At 48.0% G+C, this 13094-nt stretch overlaps 1 long non-coding RNA gene across 1 annotated transcript in view; it reads left to right on the forward strand.

Moving 5' to 3' along the window:
• Nucleotides 1-13094, forward strand: part of LOC149361213 (uncharacterized) — a 58994-nt gene that overhangs the window by 17236 nt on the left and 28664 nt on the right. The window lies entirely within an intron of this gene.

Consider the following 13094-nt stretch of genomic DNA (forward strand, 5'->3'; position numbering starts at 1 on the left):
CAGAAAGGTGCTGTAGCCCTAGCGTCTATGCCGGGCTCCTGCATGGCAATGAGTGCCAGCATGTCACCTAGGGACTGCAGGTAGAGCTGGAGGTGTGACCGCTTTTTCCTAGCTCTGAAACCCCTGCAGTTTCATTGGATGATCTGGAATTTGTCAAGGTTTTTAGCATTCCTGTTAGATCTGCTAGCCATCTGGTTGTATTTATTTACGGGGCGAGCGGACTAGCTCTGGCCGGGAGCCGGAGCAACCCCAGTGAGGGGCCGCACCGACCCACCGGCAGCCGAGCCTGAACCATGTTCCTCCGCAGCCTGGCGGAAGGCTGTCTTATGTTTGAGGTGAGGGGATTCGCAGCTAGTGGAGTTCTTAATTTGGGTGCTGACCCAGGGCTGCACGGCTTTAAGAACGGAGTCAGTGACCTGGGCCATAAGGTCGGGAAGTGCTTGCGTTAAGGCCGCCTTGAACATGTCCTGGAAGGACTCGCGGACTGCTGACATGATTTGATTCGGGAAGGCCGCCACTTGCTCCTCCAGTTGCTCGGTTTGGCGCTGCAGTGCCTCTAGGCCGGCAACGCGACCAGTAGATCCAACTACCGTGTCCCGGTCTGCTGCGAGACGCTAGTGAGGCAGGATGTTACGGATGATCCATCATCCTCATCATCTGGCTCAGCTTCTTGCATTGGTTCGGATGACCCGGCCTGTTTGGCCTCTAATTCTTGAATTTTGCGCGCTAGAATTTCGTTCTGGCGCCTGAGCTCCTCTACTTGCTGCTGTAGGGTGGTTTCAGCAGGAGAGGGACGGGTAGGTGGCCCGGAGACTGCCCTACTTCAACTGCTCACCTGTGGTTGGAAAGGTGCCAAGGGCGGGAAGTCCCTGGCATTGAGGACCGGGGGCCCCGCCTGGGTCCCGGACTTGACAGGTTTCGATGGCCCGGTCTGGGCCTTGGGTTCTTTAGCGGCTGGCACTTTCTTGGCCTTGGGCGGAGGAGCCTGCTTGGGCCCCGTCTTTGTCTTTGGCTTGGATCCGGATGGGTAGCTCGGTTTGATGGCTTTCCGGAACCGCCCGGCACAGCCGGGAGCTCCGGTTGGGTGGACGCCTTCCTCAGATGAGGCAGCTTAGAACGCACTAATGTTCCGCCGGGCTGTCAGGAGTGGTACCAGGAACCTGGACCCCGCAGCGCTTGCAGCACCCGGGCTGCAGTCGTGGACACGCATCAGCCCGATGGCCCACTTTGCCACAGCAGTGGCATGCAAGCACTGTCTTCTTGTACAGGCGAACAGGGAGCCGTTCGTAGCTGCACAACACCATCCGTGGCACCTTGGTCCCTGCAAAGGTGATCACTGCAACCGGGGTCCCCCCCCAGCTTGCGCACAGACAACACATTTGGTTCCGCACTGAGTGTGCGTTTAACGCTTTCAGGTCGTCTGCCGAAACAGTCATGACACCCCGACAGAATGCACCGAAGAGTTTGGGGTGTCCCCGGAATGGCAGCTCGCATTCCCTTACCGGCAGCATAATATCCCGGAGTAGCTTCTCCGCGGCGTCGACTGATTTCAGCGCACATACTAGCACGTTTTGGTCCCAAACGGGCCACACCGCAAGTCCCACATTTGTGTCGTCCCCGAGGATGCTGCGGACTGCAGCGCCGGCTTGTCCAGGACCAAAAGTTGCCTTGAGGTCGACCGTGTTTCGCGGTTTGAGCACCACGATGATGTCGTCGTTTTCGATGCGCGGCATGTTGTGCGGCCGCCACTGGAGTTGCTTGGAACGCTTCAAGGCGGTGTTCAGCACACTCCTGCCCTGCGTGTGCACAGAGCTAGCTGGTGCCTGTTGCTGAGGGGCACCAGCACCAGCGTCCCTTGATGCTACCGCCGCGTTCTTTCCGCGCCAGACGCGGACCATATCTTGAAGGTATTTGTCCTCAGTTCGTAGAGGTTCCTCGCGTTGAATCGTATCCTCGGATTGATTGGTGTCCAATGTTACGATCCGTAAGGTTTGCGGGTCGTATCCGGTGACTTGATTTGGAGTCACCAGAGCCGAGGGATCTCCGACTGGGGCCATCGCAGGCCTCGGCAACGTTAGGCTTAGCACCACTGCAGTGTGGTAAAAGCTTCAAGTGACCGAAAAGTGGTCGAAAATTGGCCCCACCTTAACAAACGTGGTGTAGACGGGTGCTGCTGAGGTTCCATAGAGACGATGATACCAGGCTTGCAAGGGGCTGGCTATACCGCTTAGTGCTGTGCATATTTGGACATGTCGTTGTCACCACAACAAGAGAGCCAATGACCTGGAAAAATGCACACAGCAAGGTTAAACAATTAATGATGGAGGAAGATCGACTGAGAAAAGATTACTGCAACTGCTGCGGTGTATAAGTGAGACTCAGTTGCACACATTCAGGAAGATTGTGCAGAGATCGGTGAGTTCCAGCAAGCGGTCCTCATAAACAATGAACATCCAAGGTGGTGACGGTTCAGCGGAAGACCTACAGGCAGTTTAGTCTTGTAATGTACATAGTGAAACCATGTGCTCAAAAAGCTTAAAGAACGACCACCTTCAGGTACTACTACAAAAATATTTGCCTGTAGATGTTATGCGCAAATTCTACTGAAGAACATTTGGCCATTAACGAAGATACTTACATACTGCTGAGCGATTGTGTGTATACTTAGGCCTGACTTATTATTACACTTATGCTGCTGGGGTGTCCGAACTTGGTTGGTAAGTGCTGTCATGAGGATTGTCATCGAATTTCGAATTTTGCAGACAAATCATCCCAGTTTGGCGACGAACACCTCGGAGCTGTGTCCTCTTGCAGCAAAATATTAGCAACTGTGAAGTCGGTCTGAGATTCTGCAATAGGGGGAGAATTAAGAGCTATTTGAAGTTGCAAACATTGTGAAAGTAATTGGCCAGAAAGGTAGAGTTGCACCACAGATGAGCAGTGCGTGTGTCTAGTATCAGAGATGCATTATATAGTGTACCTCGACCGTTCAGTGCAAAGAAAACAGCCCGTTGTGTGCATACTTGTAGGTTTACACCGCAGATGCATATGATTTCTCTTTCTTGAGACACAGTACAATTGTTTCCAACTGCTGGGCAAAACATTGAACTTTTATTGCTGAGGCTGCTCCCTGGTAGATCACCTGGATAACTAGCTCGCTTACCTTAAAACAAACTTATGTCTGGCTTGCTTGCAGTAAACCACCTGGAAACTTCTCTCGGAGAAGAGTGCTGATCACCAAGCAGTTGACATGAACTATTAAAGAACGCCAAAGAAAACCTCACACTAGTGTGCTTGCTGGTTTGGTTAATTGGGTTTAATGTCCCAAAGCGACTCGGGCTATGAGGGACACCGTAGTGGAGGGCCCAGAGCACTGTTAATGGCACTTCCTTCCATGTTTTCTCTCTCTCTTTTTTTTTTTGATGTCTGAAGCACACTGCTGGCCTCACCTTTATCAACAGTAAGTTAGAAATAATACCCAACTAGTGATGAAATAAATTTCATGAGCACAGTTAAGGAATGGAGTATACTGCCTTGACAGGCTCCAACCATCAGCTCTTTACTCGAGGCAATCTTGCACAGAAAGGCAACTTCTACCAGAAATGACACCACCCTCAACTGTTAAACTGACACATTGACTTGTTTGGCATTTTTCCTTCACAGAGCAAACATGTTGAGTTCCTCTCTACAAAGCTCAAACAAGACTGAAGTCTGTAGACAGCGTGTTGGTGCAGCTGACATGCTATGCACATATGCTAACTACACTGAACAACCTATATAGAGATTGATACCTTGATCGGATGATGTTGCCAGGTCATCTGTGTCCTGTGCTTTTGCCAGCTTTTGCCTGGCTCTCTCATATGTCTAGAACAAAGTCAGGTTAATATTACTCCATTTCAGCTGCCAATTACAGTCAAGGAAATGTAGCAGGTCTGTAATAAACCATTCATAAAATCTTTACCTGCATTTTGCAGCTTTGACTAGCACAGAGATGTACACAAACAAAAAAACCTTTACTTAATTAACATGATACACTGGAATAGTTTTTCCACCTCTCTGCTCCAAATTCTGAAATATAATTTGGGGATATAAACTGTAAATCAATGTATGTACAGAAGGCGGTCCTAGAGCACAAAGGCTGTATCGGGACCTCCTGAGGTGTACGCTTTGTGGAGGAGGCACAGGAAAAGAAAACAATGGCCTCGCCTTTGACATATGCACGCGATAATACCCTGGTATTTTCTATACTGCGAAAATTTTTGCAGAAGTGGACCATTAAAACTTGAAAATGAGTTCAAGCCCTTTGCCACACTTAATATGAGCTACAGTGAATTGCATAATAGGCAAGAGCAGAGTTCCCGAAGCCATGCGAGACCAGCATTGCTGGAAAGTATGCATTTAGCTGGCAACAAATACATGTTTTGTTGAAAGGGCACCAATTTACTATAAAGCAGAAACAAATTGCTGATTTTATTAAGCTTTAAAGTGCATACAAGGTGCCTTTAAAGCTATGCCTTCTCTATTAAAGTATGTACAGTTGCACTATTTACGTGCTGGATGCTGTCTTGATAAGTAAAACTAAATGATGCAAAAATTTAGAGCTGAACATTTTTAGGCTGTCACTGATTGCTGTAGTTGTAAGAAATTATTCATCATTTACACATCAGTTTGTACAATGTATGTCATGCTAATTCCATGCTAGAACTAGCCAGAGGAACCCAGTGTAAATTATTTTACAATACGATTAAATTTCTGAGCACCAGCTCTTGAGCAGCTGCATTATTCCTGGCATCTCTAATTTTTCGCTTTCGCAACTGATAACTTCTCTACTGGATGAGCAGCAATACCAGATTTGCCATTAGCAGAAAACAGGGATTAAAAACAGCATATATCTGCCACTTTACCTTCTATGCTGAGGACGACAACTTCAAATGCCTTGTACGTTGTGTCTGTATCCTCTCGCTGCTTGACAACTTTCAGCGTCCGTGACACTCTATAGCTTAGTGGCCATAAACAGTCCTGGCCATTTATCCAATTTAATGGCACAACTTCTACTGATGAGTCGTTCAAGAATCTTACAACAGCAAACATCTGAAAAATCAAAGCTTGTGACAATCCATTAAACGCACACACCAAACAAAACCAACAAGAAATATATAAATAAGTGAGCCAAATATACATATTTAGAGTTTCAGTGATGGAGGAACGAAGACAATGAAATGCGGTTTGAGGCAGAGTCTACCCAAGATTGTTTATACTAAAAAAGGACATGACTAATGACTGCAAAACAATCTCTCAGTAAAGAATGAAAAAGTAATTGTGATTACACCTGTGGTAATGCAGATAATCAATGCTGCCTTGTCAACACTGAAAATGTTGCATTTGTGTTGAATGCCACTGCCATGCTAGAGTAAGGACTGTCACTAGGGGTCCTTAAGGTTTTTCCATGCACATTGAAGCAGCTTAAAGGATGTGCCGAGGCAGAAAAACTAAAGTTGAGGAGAACAGAATTAGCCCGAAAATGGATGAGGAGGTCAGCGACCGAAGTGCAGTGAGCGCATCAAGTTTCTTGCAGCAACATTGTTTGAAATTATTGCAAAGAACTTATCTATGTGAAGCAAAGGGATAACAAATATTCATGCTGTGACCCTATATACAGTAAAAGCAAGCATTTGGAGCGAACGCTGAACGCTGGATGCTGAACGCTGGATGCTGAACGCTGGATGCTGAACGCTGGATGCTGAACGCTGGATGCTGAACGCTGGATGATGGCCAAACATTTCTGGGGACGCCTTCGTCCCCTGCGTTCGCTTTCCCACAACGCACTAGTTCTCTGTAGTAAGCTACCCCGAAACGCACTCTTGGTTACTTTAACTAACAGGGGAGGGCGCTCGCGTCGCAGCGACACCAGCGCCACGGATGGCGTTTTGCTGCGCGCTCGCGGGGAGCGACGGTCTCTCTTCTCCTCGGGACCGGGAAGCGTGTGGATATTCACGCGCAAAGCTCCGCTCTTCACCACGGGCTACCTCGTGTGGAAACATGTTCCCCTCAGCTCGTCCCGTCTGGCCTCGGAGCTTCCCTCTTGCCCTACCGCGGGCGAACGTTCGCTCGTAACCGTACTGGTGAGTCGGACATCCTCGATTCCTTAGTGTATTTTGTTGCTAGCTGGCGTTATTGTTGTTATAGCAATAAATGCCTTGTTTGTGTCAACCAGTGTGTCGTTCCTTTGTTCCCGCAGAGCACGGCCCGCCGTGGTCGGCGTGCACTCGCTAGCGTACGCGATCACGGGGTGGGGTCCGCGCGGTTTTGAACTGGTCAGCCGCGGTTAAATGGGGGGAACGGATTTATTTATCTCCTCTATTTAAAACCCCACACATTGCAAGAAGACAAGTAGAAGCAATGAAGATGTGCAGATCACTTGATTTACATGGTGTAATGGAAACTCGAAATTCCATGAGCTGCCTCCCAACAACTACATTGGAACATTCACTGTTGGAACAAAAATCTGAAAAAAGAATGACTGTTGCATTGGAGAGGAAACAGCAATTATCTCCTATTTTCGACTCTAACACAAACTTTGGAAAAAACAGCAGCCTGGAATTGTGGACCTTTGCAAGAGTTTGGCAGCTGTCCACCGTATGCATTTTCTGATGCGTCACTGACTTCTCTGAGCAGTGTTGGAAAGCATAAAGCTTGTCGCTAACCTTCAGCTCGCACATGCGATTGTACAACTGCTCAAGGGGTTTCGTGGAGCTTTGGACAAGACACTTGAGTTGATACATGTAACTTTCAGAAGGGAAAGCACTGAAGCTGTCAAGCTTACCGTGGGGGATCACATCATCTGCCAAATGTACTAAGTCATGAACAGTATAAGACACCTTCCCTTCACCGTACAGATCCTTGAAAGAACAAAAAAGCAAAGACGCTCTCTGGCATACTTATTGTACAAGACACACACGTTTGGACTAGCGAGGATTATAATGGCAACGTGGAAAACAAGCAAGTGTTCATACCTCTTTCTATCCAGCACACCCTTCAACACCACTGGACCCAGGTACAAAAGGAACAAACGAAGTTCAGTAGCTTTAAGCCTAAGTCACTCAGAGGGTGTGGAAAGTGAACTCTCTACAGCCGAACTGCCTGAGGTCAGTCAGCCGCTTTGAGATTAATTTTACACCTGTGGAAGGCAAACGGTAGGAATTGCTGCCCTTGATCCAAAGCAGGAGCAGCTTTTTAGTGACACCGATGCACACCAAATGCATATAATCCAAAGGAAATTGAGAAACGAGCCCTGAAGGCAGGGATGCGAGAGGAGTGTCCCTTACATGATGATCCTCCCGAGTTTTTTGGGCAAAGGATTCATCTGTTCGCAGGGGTGCATTTGTGTCTAAGAAAACCACAGTGCCATCTAGAAACTCACCTTCCTGCACACATTTTCCCCGCATCCAAAGTAGTCTGAATGGGACTTAATTCCTAAAAGGAAGGACTTTGCTGGAGCATCACAAACAAATGCCCTGACACAGAGTGAGATGTGCTGCCCAGCGAAGGAGATCTCATTCTAATGAAGTTGCTGGAGCTCACAGAGACAAGGGGACAGTCATCGACCAAGCTGGGTTTAGAATGACCATCGTAACAACCAATCAGAAATACTCCACTGCCTTCTATGTCTGGAATCCTCGCTAAAATTGGCCTGAACTGGCTGTGTGTGCTTGGTGAGTGGAAGGGCATCAACATAAAACATCATGCCAATCTGAGCTGGTATCTTAGACGCATCAACCACGTGAGAAAGCAGGCATTTCAAGCTTTCTGCAATCCCAAAGTGGAAGTATAAACCTGGTGAAACACACAGGAGACTGGAAGCTCTAGGTGTTGACAACAAAGTTCTGGCATCGCTTGGTAAGTTTAAAAAACAAGAATGCTGTTGAAGTTTTTTCGACAATGGTGAAAGACCACTGTGCTTGATTTTATGTTCGCTGGCCCACTCTTGCAAAAAACGTTTCGTATCACTTTCTCAGGAATCCATATCTGTGCGACTGCTGACGTGCTCCTCAAGTGGTGATTGCTGGCAGACTTCTGCCAGCAATCACAGACACCTGTTCGCAATTGGAATATCCCTTAACAGTTTCTTCGGACGAGCTAGTGCCGGGCTCACTTTCAGAGCTTTCACTGTCTGTCTCGACGCTCAAATGTCCCAAACCACTCCTTGTTGGTTCACAAACTTCGAATTTGCTCGCACACGCGCCTTCATTCTCTTCATTACCTGTTTGAGAAGCTTTACCAACTTGCAGCTTCGCGCAATGATCAACGGAAATTAGGCCTACCACTTCTTCGTTAGTGCGGCGGCTTCTCTGCCAGTGAGACAACCTTTCATAAGGCTTCCTCCGACACTTCATTTTGTATGGCTCTCAGCACTGAAAAACAATGCGGCGCTCAAGCGTGCCTTACTTTCATGCAGTGAAACCTGGTCCGACGCAAACGCCGATGTCCCTGCAGCGTCGGCGATTACGGCAATGGGTTGATGCAGCCAATCCTGCGCTCCCCGTCGCATGGTAGCTGCGTCAGACCATAGCCTCCTATATTTTTTCATGCCCGCTCACTGAGGGGAGGAACAAAGCGCGCCGTCCGTACCGCCTAGTTCATGCGCCCGCCACCAGGTGGCGCTGCCAACCCATACCCTGTCCCATGCAGACGACTCGACGGCGCTGCTCGCGCGCGCACTCGTGCAGACACGTTTGGCGTTCGTATTTGACATGCAACTATGAAATAAAATCGCACGTTGAACTGGTGTTTGTACACCATGTGCATCGGAAGTAAGCAACACAAAACATGTTGTGGAGAGCCAGCCGTTCACCAAAAAGCGCCTGACTGTGAGATATCATAGCTCACAGTTTGAGGGTCTTTCGTGAGAGCGGTTTTATTTCAAACACTTTAGCCATGTCGTGTTTGTCTGTCGCCTTCATTGCGAAATTTGTGAATATTGGCCGAAAGAACTTTGTCAGCAACAGTTGCAGCAGGTTCTCCTGGTGTCCTGGCGTCGAGCACATCAACGTTTTGCGCTCGCGGAGTATTGCAGCGGCATTATTCACAGCCTCCTTCAAAGGGTGATTCATGTGCCGCCTTTCTGCGAGAAGAACGCAGATAAATTTCTCTAATGCGTAGAGAACCGCTAAAAGTTGTTCAGATGGGTAGATGAGTCCACCGCGGTCTTGGTGCTTTATCAGCGAGTCTGAAGGCGCCGAGGCCTTTGGCTTTGTTAACAGGCTGACGCACTCCTCACAGTCTATCTTTTCTTGTACAGCTCTTGCCAAGTAGCCGCCGACCATAGCCAATGCTGCGACATCTGGAGTAGGAAGCAGAGGCTGTCCTCGCTTGAGTCGCTCTGTGAGCTCTCTACATGCATCTGCAGGGAATTCCTCGCTGGTTCCTTCCCTTGTGTTCTTCTGTTGCGGTAGCGTTGACAAGCAATCGCTGCCTTCTGCTGCCATTACATTGCTCGTACTAGACGCCGACGCGATGCCAGTCTTCAGAGTTTTCTCAATACCTGAGAGAACAGCTCGGGCATCCGTTTGGTCGTTTGAGCCTGCTGACTTCCTCAGCCAGCCAAAAAACGACTCGATTGGGTCAGACGACATTTTCCTCGTTAAAACAAAGTGAAAGCACATCTCTTCAAGAAGATATCGAATGCACTCAACATTTGAACGAGTTGTCATCACCAGGCCTTCGTAAGTCTCCTTGGTTAAAAAGTTCTTCGCCAGGCACTGGCTTTTGAGATTGGCCAGGTAGTCGAGGAAGCTTGTTTCAAGCCATATTAGCCGTTCATCGCTCGAAGATTCGAACTGCTTGCAGTCGGGATTGTTCTGGTGTATGTGCTGGGTACAATTGCTCACGTCCATGAGCATGAACCAGCGGTGCACGGTGTCCATGAACTCAACCGTCGGTCCGACACCCGCGAAACTTGCGTCGCATGTGTGGCCCGCTTGCTCTTGCAGGAGCTTCAGTGCAGCTGTCACCGCAGGAGACAAAACTTGAATAGCCCTTTTCACGTTCATTTTTTCGATATTTGTGGGGAACACGTGCTTTCTCGTTAAAAATCGAACTGGCTTTACAAGGCTGCCTTGCTGCATTTCGTAGAGGCTCTTCAAGTGGCTCGCCGTTATTTCGCCGCCTTTTCCAATGTCACGCGACAAAAACTGCGATCGCACGTTTTTAACCAGGTGGCACTGATCGAATGCTAAGAAAAGCTTTCGATTCGGTGTTCCTGGGTGTTCAATGCAATGCGTGAGGCTTCCGTTGCATAGAAGTTGGAACGCTAAGACATTGATCTTGTGGTTGTCGGTGACAATGCGCACGACGAAAAATCCTACGTCTTCAACTTCCTTCAGGACGTGTCGCATGAGCGTGTGCAGCTCGCGGCCAGTGCAATTTCTCGTGAAAAAGTAGGCCACGGGTATTTTGAACGAAACTGAAAGGCCGTTGAGGACGAAGCAGAGAAGTGAGTTGGCCAGCACAGGCTCATTTGTTGTTTCCTTGGGAAAGCTCCCACCATAGTCTACTTCGCCGATGAAGGCGTCCCTTTGTTTATGGTAAAGTAACCTCTGTTTTACGCGCATTTCATCTACAATTAACGAGCACGCTCTGGCTTGCGATGAGGGATGAGAGGCGAGCTCGGTTGAGAGCCTTTGCTTCACGAGTTCCGTCACGCCGACTTCTCCACGTGATGAGCCCATAAAACGCTCCAGAGTACTTCGACTGGGAAGCTGGAGAAAGCCTGTACTCCTTATATGCTCGTATGCGCGAGTCGAGAGGTTACGTAAAACCACAGCATGGCGCACTGTCAGATCAGACCACGCTGGTTTCGTTTTGCCGAAATTCTTGATTTGTTCTACTAATACTGACGCAGCCAGGTCTTTCTCCTTCGATTTCTCGACAACTTCGAGGAATGCGTGAACAAAGCACTCTTCCTTGAGCTTTTGTAGTTCCTGTTTGTAATTGTCGACGGTATTCTTGAGCCGCTCAATATGCGCTTTTAAGTCGCGTTCTTTGCGTCTCCACTTTCGTTTCTCCACTGTCGAAACCGAGAATTGTGAGGAAACCTGCACTGCTCTGTCCATCCGCACAGTCGCGGTGATGCAGCGCTCGCTAGCGCCGTTTTTCACGGCTGGCAACGGTTCGGTAGCGGTGCAGTCCACAGGTGAGAAATCTTCAAAGGCGACAACCGGCAATTCGTCGAGGGGATGTGGACACGACTCCATTTGGTTGTCATCGACGACTGCTCGTCGCTTCGGCGGTGGTGGGTTGGCTAGCGCAGCAGCCTCGCGCTTTTTCACCGACGCGTCGCTTCTCTCTCTTTTTTTAGGAGGCTGCAAGTACACCGGATATTCTTCGAAAATGCTGGGGATAGCGTCTTTCTTAAGTTTCCGGATTTTGCAACCTTCCTTGAAGTCAGAGGAACTGAAGTGTCGGCTGCATACAGTCGAATAGCACGACGTCGTATTCGGTACCCAGTTTTCACGAGAAATGACTTTCAGCCATTTTGCGCACAGTTCCGGATCACTTGGTATTTCGTGGAACGATATGCCCGGCGTCCGTTGTTTACTGGATGACTTGCAGCGTGGCACACAGCAGTACGGCATCTTGTCGGGCGCAGGACACCACAACCGATTCCACACCGCAGATAGACAACTGGTTGGGTATAAAAAGAAAGTAACATAAACAAACGATAAGAACTATGCATCGCAAATCACCGATTTCATAGTAGCAAAGCAATATACGTTGCAACGACGCCAACAACTAACACGTGGTCGCGGAAAATCTAGTAAACAAACGGTCGCTTCATTTGTGTACACTGCTCACAAGTTCGGTCATGGATCCCTTATATTTCAAGAAAAAAATATAAACATGCTGCTGTCGCAAAACGCAAATGCTTACCTGCAATCAACACGACGGAAATCGCACAACTCTTGCTTGACGGATCGGTTTGGGTGCTTCGATGGGCCTCGACGCGTAGCCGTGTCTGGTATGCGAGAGCCGGTATGGGGTGCGAGCGCCTCTTGCGGAGAGCCGAGGCGTAAATCGAGGAGGAAAGGAGAGGGCAACGGACGGTCTCCGCGGCACCATTGCGCGGGCATGAAAAAATATAGGAGGCTATGGTCAGACGTAAATCCTGATCTTTGTTAGGCAACGGCTGAAAAAAAAAAGCATGTATGATGGTCATCGGCTGAACTACGTCATCAGAACAATTAGTCAAATCATGACAGTTGTTAATTAAATAATAACAGTTGTGTAAAAAGCAGTCACAAATATTTGTCTTAGCAATATTGCTCAGGTATTTGAGCTCTCTCTTTTTTTTTTTCTGGCAGGGAGCCAGCTGCATGTATGCCCAATGGGCAATGGAATCCTCTTGGGCGTCCCATGGATGTCCTGAACGTCTACACGACGTCCAAGGGAGTTTCAGTGCCTGTTGAGTATTGTGCCCGTGGTTGCGCCACATCCATATGCATGTTGTGGGGAATACAACCGTGTTCAACAAAGGCACGGCAGTATACACTGGAAATTAATGAAACGATAGACTACTAATAATAATCTACATCTTACAAATGTTTTGCCACAACTTAGACGCTAAAAGTCTTGAGCATTTGCACATGCACATCTCAAGAGTAGCGGCTTAGCTTCAAGTGCTGGTGCTTCCCTGATTTGTCAATATATATACCTTTAACATAGAAGTAAAGTTGTGTAGTAACATGGAATTTATTTTATTTTATTTATTTATTTATTTATTTAACAATACTGTCAACCCTCGTGTGAGGGTCCTTACAGAGAGGGTATAAGAATTTCATAGAAAAACAGCACTATTCACAAGCATTGAATACATCAGCATGAAAGGGTACATCATTCAGTCAAGCATCAAATGGCACTTTCAAGCAGGTGGTTATCCAGAGATCGTTCGAATTCATGCAGATCAGTCTGTTCTACAACACTCATTGGCAAATCATTCCACATTTCAACTGCATGAGGGAAGAAGGAATGTTTGAAAGTTTCACTATGGGCGTTGTAAGGCTGAATTATCCGACCATGATTTGTTCTAGAACTGCGTT

This window comes from Amblyomma mixtum, chromosome 2, assembly GCF_055824585.1.
Source record: "Amblyomma mixtum isolate Tamu chromosome 2, ASM5582458v1, whole genome shotgun sequence".
NCBI lineage: Eukaryota > Metazoa > Arthropoda > Arachnida > Ixodida > Ixodidae > Amblyomma > Amblyomma mixtum.